The 19,999-nt window shown below is 37.1% G+C and overlaps 1 protein-coding gene across 1 annotated transcript in view; it reads right to left on the minus strand.

Moving 5' to 3' along the window:
- Positions 1-11,528, minus strand: part of pcdh15b (protocadherin-related 15b) — a 226,517-nt gene extending 214,989 nt beyond the window's left edge. Inside the window, exon 1 of the mRNA XM_017482601.3 lies at positions 11,222-11,528. The gene's annotated coding sequence lies outside the window, so the exon portion shown is untranslated. The remainder of the gene's footprint in view (positions 1-11,221) is intronic.
- Positions 11,529-19,999: the final 8,471 nt, after the last annotated feature.

The raw sequence follows: 19,999 nt of genomic DNA on the forward strand, positions 1-19,999 counted from the left end.
ATCCCTGGGAGTTAATTTGTGCCTTGTTCCTGACCAATGCAGAGTCTGGGTGGTCTCAAGATTTTTTTATAATTGCATACATTATTGGTACAGATGCATATAGTGCATTCAGGTTGTTTGGAAATTGCTCCTAAATTGGAACCAGACTTGTGGAGGTCCATTATTTTTTTTTCTGTGGACTTGGCAGACATTGGATCCTCCCATGGAAGCAAAGGCAAAAAGGCCCTTTTCAACCATGGGCGCATATCCAGTTAACTCCTATTTATGACAATTGGCCAATCAGAAGCTTCTAAATGTCATTACGTCAATTTCCAGTATCAGACTGTTTAAAGAGACAGTCAACTTGGTGTACATAAAATTCTAACCTACTGGAATTTTGATATAGTATATAATTCCATTCATCCATTTTCCATGTCTCTTAACCTACACAGGGTCATGGGGGAGCCTGGAACATTGCCCAGGGAACTCAGGGCACAAGGCAGGGGACACCCTGGATGGGGTGCCAACCCATAGCAGGGCACAATCGCACACACATTCACACACACTATTTAGACAATTTAGAAATGCCAATCAACCTAGAATGCATGTCTTTGGACTGGGGGAGGAAACTGGAAAACCCTGAGGAAACACTGAGTAGTGGCAGAACCCGTGTACACAGGACAGAGGCAGGATTCCATCCCCCAACTCCAGAGGTGCAAGCACACATTTGAGCAAAGAGCAGATAACTGTACTGTGGTTTAGTAAGCTTAACAGAAATAACTTGGATTACAAAAAAAAACATGCTGATCGCAACTCGTTTCATATGACTAATCTGACCTTTTAAACATCCAGCTTCACTTTTTTTCTTCTTTGTGAGCAATGTGATCTTTGCAAAGTTCACTGAACAGTGCTGTTTATTTGCTGCACACTGTGCACGGCATTGATTAATGCTGAATCACATAAAGTAACTGTTTTCAATATATATATATATTTTAACATACAAAAAATTACATGAGATATGAAACCTAAGAATAATGCAAGACCTGGGATAATTTTTTTTTTTTTAAAGCATGATGAATATGGAGCTGGATTGTCGAAAAAAAAACTGCATGTTCACACTGAGGTAGCGAATCAGATCTGTGCCACTGCGCTATGGAAAGAATTTAGTGAATACTAGATGACATTTAGCTACACTTGTTCTGTCCATGAAAAAGTTTTATAACTAATTACAACTTGTGTGTCAACACTATCACATCATTACCGGAATATGTAGTTAATTATATTTGAGGGTAAGCATTCTTCCTCTGTGTCAAAATTACAACAATGACTTTCAATGTTTACAGCTTTATTCTTGTGTCAGCTTTTCACAGTGTCAACTGTTCACGTTTCAGACACAATATGGTCAAATGTTATATTTATTTTTGTTCCACTAGTGGAAATAAATCCCAAAGAAGCCTTAAGAAAAGACTACCATTTCCACCACTTTTAAGGAGAGTAGAAAATTGTGTAATAGTATGAGCTGTGTAGTTGAGAACTGTGGAAATCGTGAAAACTCAGCTGGATGGTGGATTTTCTATCATATTTTGATATGCTCCTTTTATAAATTGTTGTCTAATGTTCAGATGACATTTTTTCTGTTGATACAGTGCACTGTTGAGCAGGAGACCATAAGAGAGCACAGGAGAAAGACAGTCAAAAAAAGAACTGAAAAAAATTGCATATTTAGTCAGTTTCTAATGATCATCACTATTAACATTATTTGAAAAGTGCTAGCGTTGAGCCTATTTAAAAAATTTGGGGTCAAAGTCTTTGTCAAGTTTTTCTCTTTTGGCCAAAATCTGAAAGAACCATGTTGACCATATTTTCCTGAAGTTTTCTGTGTCAACCCTAACAGATATAATTATAGTCCCCTGCGTACTGGAATGGCAAGGCCAGTTCTTTTGTTTTTGCTATACCCTGAAGAAATTTGGGTTTGAGATCAAAAGATGATAGATATAAGATGATAGATCAGAATTCCAGCTTTCATTTCCTGATATTTACATCTGTATGTGTTAAACAACTTAGCAAATAGGACCTTTTGAGGCAGACCACCCAATTTTTAGGTGAGCAAAAGTAATGGAACAGATATTCTTAAAGTAAATAATGCTTAATATTTGGTTGCATTTCTCCTTTGTGTTGATTTTCCAGGCTTGAACTGTAGCTTCTTTAAGTCATTTTTTGTTTTGGGTGGTTTCTCCGCTCAATCTCCTCTTCAGCAGGTGAAATACTGCTCAACTGGGTTAAGGTCTAGTGACTGACTTGGCCAGTCTAAAACCTTCCACTTTTCCCCCCGATGAAGTCCTTTGTTGTGTTGGCAGTGCTTTTGGGGTCAATGTCTTGCTGCATGATGAACTTCCTCCCAACAAGATTGGATGTATTTCTCTGTAAATTGGCAGACAAAATGTTCCTGTAAACTTTTGAATTCATTCTTCAATCATCATGTTACATCATCAATAAAGATTAGCGAGCCTGTTCCAGAAGCAGCCATGCAAGCCCAAGCCGACCATGACACATGACCTCCACAATGCTTAACTGATGAGCTTCTATGTTTTGGATCATGAGCAGATCCTTTCATTCTCCCCACTTTGGTAGAGGTTAATCTTGGTTCCATATATTTTAGCTCATCTCTGTATTTCTTTGAGAATTCTAATCTGGTCTTCCAGTTCTTACTGCTTATAAGTGGTTTGCATCTTCTGGTATGGCCTCTATATTTCTGCTCTCGAAGTCTTCTTTGAATGGTGTATATATAACCCTGCCTATAACCCTGCCCTGTGAAGGTTATTGGTCACTAACTAATGTTTTTTTTTTTCTTCTTCACAGCTCTCACAATGTATCTATCATCTACTGCTGTTGTTTTCCTTAGCTGACTTGTTCCATGTCTGGTTGTTGGTACACCAGTGGCTTCTTTCTTTTTCAACACATTCCAAATTGTTGCATTGGCTATGCCCAATACTTATCCAATGGCTCTGGTAGATTTTCCCTCTTTTCTTAGCTTCAAAATAGCTTGCTTTTCTCCCATAGACAGCTCTCAGATCTTCATGTTGCTTTATCCTTTTTAACAACAAATGCAGTCTTTGAAGGCAAAACCTAGGGCTCAAACCAATAGTACACACTCAAAGTTATTCATTCTTTAAACAGTCAATTTATCAGGGTACACTTGGGTAGCAGGAAACACCTATCAGTCAAATGTTACAACATTTTTGATCACTTAAAAAATGGGTGGGTTCAAACAAAAGATGATATGTTGTAAGTTGTTTAACACATCTAGTTGTAAATATGAGGAATTGAAAGCTGTAATTCGGATACGTCTCGTATTCATGTTCTGATCTCAAACCCAAATGTCTTCAACATACAGCGAAAACAATAGAATTGGACTTGCTGTTCCAATACTTTCAGAGGGGACTATAACTGATGATAAATATACTTGTCTAATGTTAGTTTTTGCACATTTAGCATTACCAAATGTAAAAAAAAAAAAAAAATGCTATATAATTTTTAACTGTGACATTTTCAAACATTTAGAGATAAATTTTAATAAATTAATGCAGTAATGTAAAACGATAAAATTATGTACAAGTGTTAAACGTAAATGTTAAATCTAAATGTAAATGTTAAATGTAAATATATACATAAATGTTTCATCTAAATGTCTGAATCTTACAGAGAATACAGTAATTGGTCACACCACCAGTGTGTGGTGTCTCACATGGAGAAGGGCCCTCTCACACTCACCCACATAAGGCAGTTAACTCACATTTATATTTAACAATTAGATTTAACATCCACATTTAACATTTACATTTAACATTGGATTAAAATTTTTGATTTAACATTTGCATTTATATTTAACATGTATATTTAACATTTACATTTAACATTTAGAATTTACAATTATGTTTAACATTTACATTTAGCACATATTTATAAATTATTTTATAGTTTTGCATTATTGCATTAATTTATGTGGATTTCTCGCAAAAATGTATAAAAATGTCACAGTTAAAAGATTTTATAGCATTTTTTTTTTTTTTACATTTGGAAATGCTAAATGTGCAAAACCTGAACGGATTTTAGAATTTGCAACATTTTACAAATGGCACCCTATAAAGTAGCACATCCATTGATACATAGGTTTTATTTCATGAACCCAAAATATTCTCTATTTAACATAATCATTTAACAGAATATTTGACAGAAAGTGAGAGCACATTAGATTGGAAGAAGGGGGCAGGGTTTCCAGAAAGTGTCTGTTAATATTGGAGTTTAAAACACCTGTGCAGATCATTCCAGGTTCACATGTCAGTTGGCTCATCCTTCATTTCATTGGAGAGAAAAAGACTGCTCTTTTGGCATACACAAAATGTGTAATGCTTGGGAGGTCTGATAACATATTAGTATTACACATTTCAAAGCATTAATTGAGGGACAAAGCATCACTTCTGTTGAAACTTAGCATGTCACATTTCAAATCTGATTTAATTTTGAGTTTATCACCTGTGTCTTCTCTTTGCTTATGCCGTGTGTTTTCTCTCTCTCTCTCTCTCTCTCTGTCTCTCTCTCTCTCTGACACACACACACACACACACACACACACACACACACACACACACACACACACACACACACACACACACACACACACACACACACACACACACACACACACACACACACACACACACACACAGACTGGCGGACAGAGGCAGATGGTGGAAGGAGCAGTAGTTCCTATCCTGCACATCAATATTACATGCTACAGCATTGTATTTTTCAACGACATGTTCTCTTCAGTGTTTACATTTTTTAGTTTTAAAACATGCACAGAGGCAATGTTCATCCTTAGTTCTCAGTGTCTGCTACAGATTTGCTTGTGTAGTCTTGATGCATACAGGGCTGCACCATTCATAAAACAAATCGTCACTGGCATGAATGGACACCAGCTCCTTCATTCTGACTTCATCACGTTTATGCTGTTAGTCCGTTCCACTGACTTTAGGCGTTATTTCCTTGTGCTCTTTTAACTGTTTGTGTTTGGGCTGGTTTGATGGTGAAGCTCAGCATGATGAGATTAACTATCATCTTTTGCTTCATGGAATTTTATCATGCAAATGTGTAAACAAAACTGTAGAGTCTTGGCTTTCCAAAATACCCCTTTGTAAATGAATTAATATTTAAAAATAAATAAATAAATGTGTGCATCTGACAAAAAATACAGCTTGCCTCTTACTGAGAACCCATTCACACAAGAACCTTCAGAAAATTCAGTTCAATCAGTCAAGCTTTTAAACCTGAATTGCACAAAACTCTGTGTTTAATTGCCGTTTAAGTGACTGTGTGAAAGTGTTTTTCTTTGAAAGTGTAGTCACCTGTAGTCTCACCTCTAGAATCTGTACGTATTTTCAAGTATGTTTAAGACGTCTAATCTAAGGTGACAGTAAGAGGCTTAATGTCAGGTGCAATCCCAGTAAGTTTCCTGTACTGCTCCAGTCCTCTAGTTAACGGTGTCTAAGACACTATGCTAAAAATATGAGAATTGTTTATTGTTTATAGCCATTTGTTGTTCGCCATTCATCAGTCATACAAAAAAAAAAAACAACAACAACTGTGTAAATATGTAAATATACTTTTTTCAAAGTGGTGTGGAAAACACTGCTGTATACTGGCTGTCTTTCACAAATTTCCCTTCATCCCTTGGGGTCTCACACTCACAGACAACACAGACTGCTTTTCCATGTAATAAAATTACTTATTCTCATTGCAAATCCTCATAATGATCACCAAGCATCTGGAAAGTGCTAATGTGCACAACAGAGAGAAAGTGCTAATGTGCATGAGAGAAAAAGAGAGACAGAGAGAGAGAGAGAGAGAGAGAGGGAGAGAGAGAGAGAGCTCCACTTATCAGCATGGGCACATTATTAGTAAATATTTACTATATTTTACCCCCACCCCCCACCCACCCCAGTGACTAGAGGGTGGATTTTTGTCTTCATCTTTATCTGACTAAGAGATGCCTGCAGTTTTTGTACCAAAATAGATTGGTATTTGGAGCGATCCATAATTCAGTCTATCTTGACTAAAGCCCCAGTCCTAGCTGAAGAGAAGCATGCCTCCAGCATGCTTCAGACTGGTTATGGTGTTCTTTTGTTCTACAGTGTGAATGTGGTGTTTTACGCCCTTCCTGACACAATTCCCTTTCCCATTTTCCAAGCATGGGACCAGCACTGAGAGTGCGCTGGCTCGTGCAACCCACTAGTGGCTGAGACAGGTTACCTGACCGGGAATCAAACCCAAGCCACGTGGGTGTGAGCACCGCATGTTAGCCACTAGTCCACCAGGGAACCAGAGATGGTTAACATTTATTCGAAAATTTATTCATCTGGGATTGCAAGCCTGCAGCATATCGACTTATTTGTCTGAGGTGAAGTTTTGGTGTGCATGGCTGAGGCTTAATAATATTTAATTCAACAGTTGCATTACTAGTAATATAAGGATTGAAATTGACTGTGATTCAGGTTGACAACTTGTTAATTTTAATATGCAATATCCATACGCATCTTTTGGTCGTTCTGTGGAGTAAATCCCCATTAAATACCTCATAGCACAGGATCTGTGATGTAGAAACTGGAGGTAAGTAGTGATTCTCAATGTTATATCAGTGTCATCCACATTTGATTCTTCTGTATTCTTTCTGCAGTGACATAAATCTTTCAGGACTTTCAGGATTTTCAGGATTTCAGGATTCAGATTTTCATTTTCTGCCTCCTAATTGCCATATTCACCTTACATGCAAGTATGATAGCAGATTCACAAGTGCACAATAGAGGTCGACCAATAGTGGATGTTACAGATACTGATAACTAAGTTGCGCAGTACCTGATGATAACTGATTAATGGACCAATAGTTTTTAAAACTGATACTGAATGAAAATATAACAAAGAAAGTAAAATATTGCTGAACTTTATTACAAAAATAAACAGTACTTACTTATATGTATAATGGCAGTGGACAGTTCTCAGCCGCTCCCGCAACGGATGCAACCAGGAAAAAAACTATCAGTATGGACTTTTTCCAATAACTGATAGCTCCAGCGATCGGTTATCAGTGGCGATTAATCAGTAAAACCGATCAATCTGTCAACCGCTAGTGCACAATGCCCTTAAGACCTTGCAGATACCCAGACGCAGATATAAAATGGATATAAAAAGTCTATACACACCTGCTAAAATTGCAGGTTTTTGTGAAGTAAAACATTCCACCAAGATAAATAATTCAATCTTGTTCCACCTTGAATGTGATATAGCAACAACAAAAAATCAAGTGTAAAACAAATAGAAATGTTTTAAGGTAAGAAAAAAAAGTACAATAAACTGGTGCATGCATCTTAACTAATACTTTCCTACTCTGCACCCTTTGCTTGTAATACAGCACTCAGAATTTTTGAGTAAGAGTCTACCAACATCTTGCACTTGTCTGCTAGAAGGTTGAAAAGGGGGGGCAGGGGAGAAAGGGCTTCCATCTAGTCACCCTACCTCATAGTCCAGACATGTGAAGAATACGATAGATCGTTGTCTCCCTTGCAGGGAGTAACCAGTACTTTATTGTTATGTAGTGTTGCTGTAGCCTCCCTGATTACGTTTTCTACACTTGCAAATGATAATGACCTACACAGTGTTGCATAGAACATCCAATTTTTTGGAAAATCTTTTGTACCCCTCTCCTGATTGATACCTATCAATGAGATCCCATACACGCTTTCTAAGCTCTCAGCAGTCGGATAAAAAACAAGAAAATGTCAAGAAAATCCTGCAGGAACAGATACTCTTTATTTGGGGATAATCAGACTCAGTTCACTGATGACAGGTGTATAATAATTACTTTTGAGCAGGAGTTTAAATCTGATTGGTTCATTCTGAGCACAATCACATGCCCTGCTATAAAAGGGTGTGCAACCAAAATTTTATGTACAATATATATATATATTTTTTTTTAATATACAAAAACCTGCCATTTTAACAGAGGTGTGTAGAATTTTTATATCCACTGTATAAACCAGGCCAAGGTCTGAACCTGGTGGAAGGACTTGAGAGTGAGCGTTAATTACACAGTACAGCTCAACAAACAACACCAGAACTACAGGTTAAATATAATATAACGATGCACTCATATATAATAGGGGAAACAAAACAGGATTTATACCTGGACAATCTGAGACGTCTTGTTCTAAACTCCTCCATATCACTACTATAAGTACAACAATTACCGAAGAATTTGAAAACACTACATTGCTCATACACAAAACTGCTCACCGAACAGTTCACAATCATATTTAAGTCACTGTAAAGTACACTTCTATGAAAAGTTTGGGACTGCTCGCATTTTTGAACTTTTGAATAATGTTCAACCTTGGTGACCCTAAAACACAACTCAGAATGTGTAGGAGATGCAAAAGAGATTTGGAGAAGAGCTGTCTGTAATGGAATGGCTTGCTCAGTCACCCGATCCTAACCCAATCAAGACGCTCAGGGAGGAGTCGGATCGAAGGTTCAAGTAAGGTGTCGAATAATCTCCACAAACCTCAGGGAGGTCTTATGACACACAGTGCAGTACATCACTGAAACAAATGCCAGAAAACACAGATGGTTTGTCCGAAATAAAGACTGTGCCGCAGTTATCGCTGCTAAGGGAGGTTTTTTGTGATGACTGTATTGTTTGTTTTTTAGCATTTTACCACAGATGTTTGGCGATGTTATGGCATGCTCTCAGAATAATTCTGGTTAGTGTTTAATATGTTCTCCACTCTATTCTGATAAGATATAAGATAACTATTTGCCTTTACCAACTGATTACTGTATCATAATTCTGCTAATAATCATTCCCATTGCTGGGATTTGACCACACAACCTTCTGACCTGTAACTCAACGGCTCAACCACTGAACCATCACAAATAGCTCAACTAGCTTGCACTCATTCATTCCAATCTTTCAGTGTGTGTGAATCAGTGCAGGCTAGTTTGAACTAGTTGTAATGTTTCAGTGGTTAAGAGTATATTTTACCCAGTCGATGCATGTCGTGTACCTTCAAAGCTTTACTCTAAAAGGTAATTGCTGTCCAGTTATGTACCTTTACCCGTTCATGCATGGTGTCCACACTTATGGACAGTCAATTTAAGGGTCTTTTTTTAAATATGAGAAGTAAATCACCTCCAAATCACTTGAGAGCTTTACTGTACATTTATGTGATCTTCTGTAGCTCTCTACTATTTTTCATTCTCAATCTTTATTAACATTCTGTATAAAACAAAAATATATTTAAGTAATATAATAATAACAAAAAAAATTAAGTGAAAATAAGTGCTTTTGTGCCAGTCTCCTCTGAACGCCTTATACTTATCCCTTTCTGTCATGCGTAAATTTTCAGAAATAATATTTTCTAAATTTGTCTTCAGCATTACATGTTCCATTACACTACTTTACATATATTTTAATTATTATTACAATTTTAGGCATACTGTTTTGGCCTTTTTTATACAAAAAATCTATTTTTATTTTTTAATTTTTTTATATTTTATATTTAGACTGAGTCCAAATTACAAACTGTATCATGCAATTTTATGATTAAAAAAAAAAAAAAAAGAAAATATTGAAAAACGCTGCCACAAAATCAAGCATTTTCGGCTGCAACGATCAATGGAAAAAAAAACTCTGCAAACTCTTGTGCAGACTGGATATTTCCAGGTGAAATATCCAACAAGTGACAAGGAAACATACCTTTGAGCATTTTAAGTCTTTTTCTGAGTGTATATATGTATACCAATATTTGTAGATCCATGCCTGAAAGGTGAATCAAAAGACTCATACATGGTCATTCGATTCACTTAAACAGGCTTGTTTGAAAGAATTAAATGACTCGTCATGACAGAAGCTATTATTCGTGTGTGGCATGAGTCAATAATTGATTAGCAGACGAGGGGAGAGTGTAAGACACCCATGGGTCCTTTAGCAGAAAAAGGTTTTTACCCTATTCAGGGAACAGCCACAGCATGTGGTGGGATAATTACATTCTGTTGCCCTGCCGGCTATCCATTTTATTAAAATCACCTGGGTAGTTTGTAAGAAAATGAATAGGTCCCTACATCCTGTTACAATCTGCAAGTCTCTGGATATCACAGGGTAAGAGCATTTAAATGTATTCATCAGCTTTGTAAGAGTGCAAAAACAGCAATGAAAGCATAGTATAGTATAATGTAGTGTAGTATAGTGTAGTATAGTATAACGGGGGTCAAAGTTTAGAATCAATAAATATGCTCAAAAACAAGGTGACACTAACCATGAGAGGAAATAAACAATACTCAGACGAGCAACGCTTCAAAGTGCAAGCAGGTGGTTTATCATGGTGTTTTGTCTTGAAGATTAATCTCCTTTCCTATAAGCTTTACTCCTTCACACCAACCCCAACCTGCATGCTCCAGGAAAAAACCAAACGATGAAATAAATAAGGTTTATAAGCTACAGTGAGCAGTGTGCAGTGAGCAGCGCCACTCCATCCATCTACAATCCAGCGACACTGGATTTCACTCTCAATGCGCACTTTCATCTCAGTCAATAGTACTTTTACTGTAGGAAGGCAACAGATTGGTGGAGGATGTTCGAGCTAATTGGATGAACTGCTCCATAATCCTTCAATTCCTCATGCCTGCGTGCATGATTTGATTGATTCACAATGTGTGTGTGTATGTATGTATGTATGTGTATATATATATATATATATATATATATATATATATATATATATATATATATATATATATATATTTACATACACACACACACACACACACACACACACACACACATAATTTTTCCCCAAATATCCCAATTTCAAACATCCCAAAAGTAAATATCTTAAGGTATGAATTAGGATTTTACTTTCATGCAAGATACTAGGTCTATGCAATACAATGCAATATAATAAGCAGCAATGTTAATACTGCATGGATAGTCTAGACACAAGTATTACACGAGAAGGAGCTTAGGTTCATGATCATATCCAGCCACGAACATGATGTCAGTCTGTCAGCGGAACAAGGCGCGAGCCAGTGCCAAATCAACCTACTACCAAATTCAGTCTCACTTTCTGTTAGTGTCGCGCTTTAAACACAGGAATTAATACAGGATCTGTATAATGCACAGGAAAAGTCTTACCATGCTAGTTTGGAAAGGCAGGTAATCCCTCTCAGAGACGGCGTGAAAGTGCCTGAGAAGCGAGCACATCCTGTAGAAATGCTCCTCCGCCACACACTAGCGCCCTCTGCGCGTGCGTGCGTGCGTGCGTGTATGTGTGTGTGCGCGCTACTCTCCGCTACATCAGTACACACTCCCATAGGCTGGTTTACACACTCAAACTCTCCAGCTAATTTCAGGCCAGCAAAACAAAAGCAAAAAAAGTGTTGTCCAAATGTCCTATTCTACCTCCAAGGCCGTTGGCAACGATTTTCCGAAATGACCCTTAAATCCCCACGACACGAGAGTAATCGCATTACGGAGGAGACACACCGGTGTGTGTGTGCGTGCGTGCGTGCGTGTGAGTAGCGCTGAACAAGACACGGAGCTGTCCAGTTCTGCACGCGCCTGCGTTTTGTTTCAGGTGAACGTACGCATGAGTAACGGACCAATCAGCAGATCCGGAGTCGCAACAAATTTGCATAGCCAATCGGTACTGCCGAATTAAAGTCACGTGACCTAGATTTTTCAAATTATATATATATATATATATATATATATATATATATATATATATATATATATATATATATATATATATATATATATATGCACACGATTTAAAAAATATTTTTTAAAAAATATATGTATATATTTTCTTTATTAGAGCTATACAGCTTTCCTGAACTACCCATTGGCAGAACACTTTAGGTCCAAGTTGATATTATATTTAGGCCTACTTGTTTTGGGGTTACTGAGGTTTGGATTAAACTCATTCAGCTCAAGGGAGCAGTAAAGTAGGCTAATAATTAATCGTTTTTTTCCCCTGTTAGTTGATTTTCCACTGCAATTAGTCTCAATTAAAAAAAAAAAAATTCACCGACCCCCTGACTACGCTTCACGGACTCCTAAGCCTTACTTTGTGAACTGCTGGTTTACATCATAAGTTCTAATATACTGTATAAATACAGGATCAAGCTAAAAGGTGAATGAGAGATGAGAGGGAATTATGTTAAAACTAGGGATGTGTCAGTAGCAATATCAGGATCGGGTATCAGTCTGATACAACATACTCATTAAAAATGCTTCCATACCACGTGATACTCAGTGTGCTACAGTGGCAGCTGGTGGGTATAAAATAGGGGAGGCACAGATGTCTGTTATCAAAGTATATAGGCATCTGTGTGTGCCCTACTTCATCTATTTCATTTGTTGGTCTGGCCTTCTGTTTAATTCTCAGTCTCCCCTCATAAGGTTAGGTTAGGTTCAACTTTATTGTCATTGTCAGAGTACAAGTACAGAGACAATGGAATGCAGTTAGCATTGAACCAGAATTGTAAATTGGAAATACTGAAATTCAGCAAGAGTGAGGAATAATGTAGACACAGAACATTTAACATAGCAACATTTCACCGCTGGATTTTGCTGAAATTTTAGGGAAATTTTAGGGCTAGGCTTCTTATGTTGTCTTAAGGCAATCATCTTTGGTGTGCTAGTGTCCTGTAGGTTGTTGCCCTAATGAACAGATGACACAAAATGACAGCAACTGGATAAATTTCACCATTCATGGTGGCAAAGTGCAAATTGTGCTCTGCAAGAGGAGGCACTGCAGTATCTTCCTACAGCACTAGTATAATTCTTTATGGGATCAGTGTCTTTAATAGAGAGCATCCTATGTGAGTGCAAAGAGGAGTATCAGTGCATGTGGTCATGAGAGCATGATGCTGTGAACTGCATACACACAAAGGTATGCAGTAGCATGGAGCAGTGAAGAAAGCAGAGAAACTGTCATGAAAGCACTTCACTTCTGCGAGCACCGAGCATTGAGACGTGCGTTTTTTTTTGTTTTGTTTTGTTTTTTTGCCAAGGTCTACACTTTGCTCAAAAGTGTCAAAGTGTAATTCACCATCCGCTCATTTTTAATGGCCACACTTGATGGTACTGATCTGTGCACACATATCATCATAATAAAGAATAAAATGGAATCTAATTTAAAGCCACACTAAAAAGATATGCATTAAGATGCTTATGAATTTTATTAAAAGAAGTATCTTTAAGTTTCTTGATCTTATACTTTGTACTTGGTTTGAAAATAGGTCAACTTAATTTAAAATATATTCTGTAGGACACAGGTAACCACTGAAGTATTGCACATACTTACAAAATTACGTATGGTTTACACAAAAATATTATGTTTCTCATCAAAACTTATGCTATACCTAATTTAAAGAAGTTTCGATTTACAAGATTCAATTATACAAAGTAAGCGTGTTTGAGTCATGTAGTGCAGGTACAAAAACTTCGTCCTTGGTGTAGTATGCCAGGAACCAGGGTTTGATCCTCAGTTCAGTTGAGAGTATTTACAAGTGTTTTTTCAGTGTAGAAAGTGTGTGCATGTTGTGAGGGAAATTATTAATTTCTTACTTTGTCATAGCTCTGTTCATTCCGTTCATGTTCATCAGTGAATAATGCCGCTTGCGGTCATGTCATGGAGATTAGTACAGAACATTCATTCCTCTTACATTGACAGAAACATGTTACTGTTTTCAGGAATGTCTGCACATCTGCTAAGACCTTGAAACCACCAAACTGGCTCAAACCTCCTAGAACTCCCTTTTCAAGACTCGCAGATGTCTAGCTCTCCTTATCTTAATCTTATATAGTGCATGTGAGAGACGACTGCTTCAGAGCACTCTCATGTTCTATCCTGTATTCATCTCTCTTTGTAATAAAACTACTTCATCTGAGAGGTCGAGTCTACAGGTGTTAGTATAAATTTCCACCACAATGTGTAAATATGAAGGTCTTTCCACAAAGTAGCACTGAATGAATTCCATTTTCTCCTTTCTTGGCAATGGAAGCTTTTATTATTTTCTTAGATTTATGAAAGTTTTAAAAAGTGGTGGGGATAAAGACATGCGGGTGGAAAGTAGTAATATAGATATCAGCATGAATGACCTGCTTGAGCTGTGTGAGCTAAGTAAATGAAAACCAGTAAACTAAAGCACTTTATTAGCAGGTTAATTAACTCACCCAAATGCATCCTATAAGAGATTTATCAGATTCATACACAACATAAACACAATATTACAACCTGCATCTGCACAAAATGACATTAATACACAATTATACACAGTGGGTAGAGTAGCCAAAGATTTTACTCAAGTACAAGTAAAACTACTTATAAAAATAATTACTCAAGTAACAGTAAAAGTAATAATGCTAATAATTACTTGCGTAAGAGTAATAAAGTATCCAATGAGAAGACTACTCAAATAGCAAGTTACTAGTTACTTCGGATCTGATTAAAATGAAGGGAAAATGCTGAATATCAGACTATGTGACTACTTCCCACTCTCCAGCAGTAAAACAAGTGACTGGTTGTTGTATTCGCATTCAGACAACTGCAGTGTATCGCGAGGCTCACAACCTCATTATATGTGATTTAAACTAATTATTAAAACTGCATATATTCATTAAAATTTAACAATAATGGAGGAATGACAGCAAATGTAGCAAAGTAAAAGTACATTTCTGTGATTAAAAACTTGGTTAAGAGTTTAAATATGGGCAGTTATACCTACTGTTAAAAGTATTTTTTTTTCTAAAAGTTACTCCAGTAAATATAACTAAGTAAATGTAACGCATTACTGCCCACCTCTAGTCAGGATCTGTAAATCACATTGTGAATATTTTCTGTAACACATTTGATTAATATTGCCACATGTTTAAATTAATACATAAAATGTTTGAATATTTGGATTAATTTTGATCAATTCACACAGTACAGGTACTATAACTATAGTATTTATATAAACACAGCTAAAGTGTGTGTGGTAGAATAATGCAGTGGTAATGTGGCTGTTGCAGAACACCAGCAACATGGGTTCAGTCCTCAGCTCAGGTGGAGTTTAATTTTATTCAGGGCATTGAAAATATATGATCAAATAATGTTTGCTGTACGAAAACAAATGACATTAATGTAACTCAATTCCGTCATATGGAACTGATGTATGCATTTGAATTAAGTAAACTCACTGAGGTTTTTTTAGTGTGTGGACTTTTGTGTTTACTGTAAACCATTTTTTTTTTTTTAAGTGAAACTTTAAATCTAAGAAAAGAATAAACGTTTCCATTGGCAAGAAAGGAGAACATGGAATTAATTCAATGCTACTTTGAGGAAGGACATTCATATTTACACGTGCACACATGAATCGGCTTTCTACACTGAAAAAACGTGCTCATTAAATCAACACTCGCCTACTGAGCTGAGGCTCAAACCCCAGTTGCTGGCATACTACACAAAGGACAATTCTGCTGCACTATTTTAGCATGCATGTTTTAGGCACGTTGATTTAAATACTATAGTTATTGTACCTGTACTACATGACTCGATCAAGCTAACCTTACATAATTCAAGCTTGTAATTAGAAACTTGTTTAAATTAGTTTTAGCATAGGTTTTGAGGACAAACGTAATATTTTTATGCAAACCATACATAATATTTTATCTTAAATCTAACCAACCACACACATGTAATATGTGTCTAGCTACAGTATGTTGTTCTATTGTGTGAAGCACAACAAATGAGTTTAAATTATAAGAAGTGTGCCTGCAGGGTGCAGCATGATCACACATGATGCATCATGTGAAACCGCGTGAAAAAATATGCATTCTTAAAGGTCACATCTGTACAGTGGATATGAAAAGTCTACACACCCCTGTTAAAATGGCAGGTTTTTGTGATGTAAAAAAATGAAACAAAGATGTCATGTCAGAACCTTATTCATCTTTAGTTTGAAATTGCAACATATAAATATCAAGTGTCAAATGTCCAGAAATGTTTTTTGGGGAAAACAAGCATATCATTTGTTCCTCGTATCATGTTTCATAGTTTTGATCTTGTTCTCGCCCTTGGTATTCGTTTCATGTTTAGCCTAGTTAATGCCCGTTTGGCAATCGCCTGAACTTTAGCCTGTTTTTGGCCATGTTATTGTTTCATGTTTTGGAATTGTCTGCCTGCCTCTCTTCAGTAAAGTTCTTATCTGCACTTGCATCCGTCTCAAATTTCATTACGTTACACTTCTTGTTAACATTCAACTAGAAAAGCCATGGGCTGCAAAGAGCTTACAAAGCAGATACAGGATCTCATTGCTGAAAAATATCAATCAGGAGAGGGTTACAAAAAAAATTCCAAGGCTTTGGATAAATCATGGAACACTGTAATAATCAACAAGTGGAGAAATCAACAATAATCAACAAGTGGAGAAAATATGGCACGACAGTGACACTACTAAGAACGGGATGTCCACCTAAAATTGATGAGAAGATCAGGAGAAAACTGGTCAGGGAGGTGCCAAGAGGCAACATTAAAGGAATTGCGGCAATTTCTGGCAAGTAATGGTTGCTACCTACCTGTGACAACAATTTCCCGAATTCTTCATATCTCTGGGCTATGGGGTAGGGTGGCAAGATGTAAGCTTTTTTTAACCTAAAAAAGAATGAAAACAAAAACATCCAATCTGTCCAATAATGAATAGTTCCAAATAGCAGTCCATTTTGGTGCAAAATCTTAAGACTTCTGCTAAAATGACCCAAAGCAATAATCCAGATCAACAAAGGAATGACTTCACCAAAACAAGATCATGGTTTTGTCCAGACCTAAATCCAATCAAAAATCTGTGGGGTAACCTGAAGAGGGCTGTGCACAGAAGATGCCCAGCCAATCTGACAGAGTTACAATGCTTTTGCAAGGAAGAATGGCAAATATTACTAAGTCAAGACATGCCAAACTGATTTCATTTTAACCAAAAATATTGAATGCTGTGATAAAATCTAAAGGTGCTTCAACTAAGTATAAGTTTATCGGTGTGCAAACTTATGCAACCAGGTTATTGTGCATTTTTTAGTTTTCTTTATCCTTAAATGATTCTTATTGTTTTTCACTTAGTGTGAAGTGTGTAGGCTTTTTATATACACTGTGTATAATCTTCCTGCATCTTTCTGTGGTCTGTCTGTGTAAACCAGCATAACAGCATTGCAATAATTGTAAAAGTATGAGAAAACAAACCTTTCCCCAGTGTGAAACATCCATCAGTGTGCAGTGTGGCCCAAATTAGAGAATGTTTCTGAGATGAAAGCTGCTTTGGATATAATTATAGATATAAGAATTAAAGCTAAGGATAACACTCAGGACATGCAGCTCAGATTTAACGTGACTTGCCAGACTGTCTAGATCTGTTGAGAGAATTTTAAGATTTGTCCTCATTCATTCTTAAGAAATCGCTGAATCCAAATCAAACTACTGTATAGGAAATTGGCAATCAATAGTACATAATTTATTTGTGTGCATCATCGACAGGCAACGGAATAGAGCAACAGATACATACAGTATCTCACAAAAGTGAGTACACCCCTCACATTTTTGTAAATATTTGATTATATCTTTTCATGTGACAACACTGAAGAAATGACACTTTGCTACAATGTAAAGTAGTGAGTGTACAGCTTGTATGACAGTGTGAATTTGCCGTCCCCTCAAAATAACTCAACACACAGCCATTAATGTCTAAACCCCTGGCAACAAAAGTGAGTACACCCCTAAGTGAAAATGTCCAAATTGGGCCCAAAGTGTCAATATTTTGTGTGGCCACCATTATTTTCCAGCACTGCCTCAACCCTCTTGGGCATGGAGTTCACCAGAGCTTCACAGATTGCCACTGGAGTCCTCCTCCACTCCTCCATGATGACATCATGGAGCTGGTGGATGTTAGAGACCTTGTACTCCTCCACCTTCCATTTGAGGATGTCCCACAGATGCTCAATAGGATTTAGTCCATCACCTTCACCCTCAGCTTCTTTAGCAAGGCAGTGGTCATCTTGGAGTTGTGTTTGGGGTCGTTATCATGCTGGAATACTGCCCTGTGGCCAAATATTCCAAATATTCTGATGGAGCTTATTGTTTGAACATGTTTTATTAATTCATTTGATGACTACTTTTTTTTCCCCCCTATCTTTACAATAATAAAACAGAAATTTTATTACTGTTCAAAGTGTAATACAATATTCATTGAACAAATATTGGCACCTCTTCATAATGTGGAGAAAGTAGAGGTGGGAAAATGTGTGTGTGAGATTTGCTGAACAAATATGTGTGCTTTCCAGTAGCAAATTTTTGCCAAGGGTTAAACAAAAATAGATCTATCAAGAAAGATGTATAGTTACAACATTAAGAAATACAGTTCAGCAGTCTTACAGAGACTGTAACTGGTCATTCTTCCAGGGTATCAGTTCAGTCCACTTCACTAATTTGGCTTTTACTTTGTGAATGTGTTAGTGAAATTCCTGACATTGACAGGCACCATCAAAAAGAGCTCACATACTGAATTTTCTTTGGCATTTTAACCAGTTCATGTGTGCTTGATTTCTTTGAAGTAGCAATTCATTATGGATTTTATTTTAATGTCACAACATTAATATTTTATTATGCCAATCAGTAGTTACAGCTTGGAGAACTACCACTGCACACAGCGCTTTACAAAGCTGCATCAGACACTTTATGGAATGCGATACTTACTGCTGTATAGATATACCTATTACTGCTATGCTACCAAATAGTTTACAGTTTACAGCCCATGTTCTGTATATTTATTGTCCTACACCCATCTCAAACTGTTGTGTTTTTGCACTTTATGTTGTCTTGCATACTATTATGTGTTACACCATGGTCCTGTGGTGTAATGACCACATGTCATTCCAATGTATACAAGCTACATAGAGGAATGACACTAAAATCAACTTGATTTGAGAGATGATTAAGTAAAATATGGAGTAAAATTTAATGTTTGTAGGATTTGCACATACTGTATATTCTTTTTTTTCCGGTTTCATTGTTATTGAAAATTTCTTCTGTACATTTCTGCTGAACATTTCTGCTGAATATTTCTGCTGAACATTCCTGTTGAAGTAAACATTTCTGTTGAACATTTCTGCTGAACATTTCTGTTGAACATTTCTGCTGAACTAAACATTTCTGCTGAACTGAATATTTCTGCTGAATTGAATATTTCTGCTGAACTAAACATTTCTGCTGAACATTTCTGCTGAACATTTCTGTAAAACATTTCTGCAGAACATTTCTGCTGAACTAAACATTTCTGCTGAGCTAAACATTTCTGCTGAACATTTCTGCTTCCATTCACCCTCACTCCTCCCGCACAATTAGGGCTGGACGACATGGTGCACATGTGGCCGAGGTCACATCTGTACGCTTTTCCCCCGATCGCTCTGCTCCCACAAGTTCTAGCGAGAGTTAGCCAGGACAGTATATGTCTGCTGCTAGTAGCACCTTATTGGCCAGCTCGAATATGGTTCTCAGAGATAATATCCCTGCTAGATGGCACTCCTTGGGAAATTCCCATCTGCAGGGATCCACTGTAGACCCAGTGAGCTGCACAATAGTTACAATCCTGGAGTTCCTACAAGAACGTTTCTCAGCAGGGTGGGCTCCTTCTACAGTCAGGGTGGCCAGCATTTCAGCCAGCCATGCCCCTGTTGATGGAGCCTCTGTGGGGCAACATCCTCTAACTTCAAGGTTTATGCGTGGTGTCAGGCGGCTGAGGCCCATCTGCAGGCTACGCATACCTTCCTGGGACCTTTCAGTGGTCCTGGAAGGTCTGTCAGGTTCCCCATTTGAGCCCTTAGAGTGGATCTACTGTCTCAAGCCAAAGGGCTGATTTATCACCCTCAGCCGTAACTATG

The sequence above is a fragment of the Ictalurus punctatus genome, chromosome 13, assembly GCF_001660625.3.
Source record: "Ictalurus punctatus breed USDA103 chromosome 13, Coco_2.0, whole genome shotgun sequence".
In the NCBI taxonomy this organism is placed as follows: Eukaryota; Metazoa; Chordata; class Actinopteri; order Siluriformes; family Ictaluridae; genus Ictalurus; species Ictalurus punctatus.